Raw genomic sequence first — 1,626 nt, 5'->3', positions numbered from 1 at the left:
TAGCCACTTAGCAAACCAACATTACACAGGGGGATTAGGCCTTCTATACAGGTCTCTCGAGCTGAGCATGGGTTTGGTGTCCTAATTGCATTGTGTGATATTTGGATTGCATTGATAGGCCTCTCTCCCACTATACAGGACTCTCTAGTTTCTAGAGGGATTATAAGTCCATATTACATTGCGTGATGGTTGGATTGCATTGATAGGCCTCTCTCCCACTATACAGGACTCTCTAGTTTCTAGAGGGATTATAGGTCCATATTACATTGCATGATGGTTGGATTGCATTGATAGGCCTCTCTCCCAGTATACAGGACTCTCTAGTTTTCTAGAGGGATTATAGATCCATATTACATAGCGTGATGTTTGGATTGCATTGACAGCCCTCCCTCCCACTATACAGTTCTCTCAAACTTGGTAAGGTCTCTGTTTCCGGGCTGCACTGTGTGATATTCGGATTGCATTGATGGACCTCTCTCACACTTTACAAGACTCGCTAATCTTTTAGTAGGGGTTCTAGGTTCATATTGCATTGTGTGATGCTGTGATAGTATTGATAGGCCTCTCTCCTACTATACAGGTCTCTCATATTGGGTAGGGTTTTTTCCAGGCTGCATTGAATGCTGTTCAGACTGAATACACAGCTCCCTCAAATTTGGTAGGGTTCTGTTTCCAGGCTGCATTGTGTGATATTCAAATTGCACTGATAGGCCTCTCTCCCACTATACAGGTTCCTCAAATCCTATAGGGGTTCTGGGTCCATATTGCATTGTGTGATCCCAAACTGCATTGATAGCAGGACCTCTGTACCCAAAGTGCATTGTGTGATCTCCAAACTGCATTGATAGGCCTCTCTCCCACTATACAGGTGTCTCAAACTTAGCAGGGCTTCTGTGCCCAAATTGCATTGTGTGATCCCAAACTGCATTGATAGCAGGGCCTCTGTGCCCAAATTGCATTGTTTGATCTCCAAACTGCATTGATAGCAGAGCCACTGTGCCCAAATTGCATTGTGTGATCACCAAACTGCTTTGATAGCAGGGCCTCTGTGCCCAAATTGCATTGTTTGATCTCCAAACTGCATTGATAGCAGAGCCACTGTGCCCAAATTGCATTGTGTGATCTCCAAACTGCTTTGATAGCAGGGCCTCTGTGCCCAAATTCCATTGTGTGATCTCCAAACTGCATTGATAAGCCTCTCTCACACTATACAGGTGTCTCAAACTCAGCAGGGCCATGTGCCCAAATTGCATCGTATGATCTCCAAACTGCATTGATAGGCCTCTCTCCCATTATACAGGTGTCTCAAACTTAGCAGGGCCTCTGTGCCCAAATTGCATTGTGTGATCCCAAACTGCATTGATAGCAGGGCCTCTGTGCCCAAATTGCATTGTGTGATCTCCAAACTGCATTGATAGCAGGGCCTCTGTGCCCAAATTGCATTGTGTGATCTCCAAACTGCATTGTTAGCAGGGCCTCTGTGCCCATATTGCGTTGTGTGATCTCCGGACTGCATTGGTGGGCCTCTCTCCCACTGTGCGGGTGTCTCAGGCTTGGCGGGGCCACTGTGCCCATATTGCATTGTGTGATCTCAAAACAGGATTGATAGGCCTCTCTCCCACTATG

The sequence above is a fragment of the Ambystoma mexicanum genome, chromosome 7p (genome assembly GCF_040938575.1).
Source record: "Ambystoma mexicanum isolate Mex_15411 chromosome 7p, UKY_AmexF1_1, whole genome shotgun sequence".
Taxonomy (NCBI): domain Eukaryota; kingdom Metazoa; phylum Chordata; class Amphibia; order Caudata; family Ambystomatidae; genus Ambystoma; species Ambystoma mexicanum.
The sequence above is the reverse complement of the archived record's forward strand: the minus strand, read 5'-3'. Positions refer to the sequence as shown.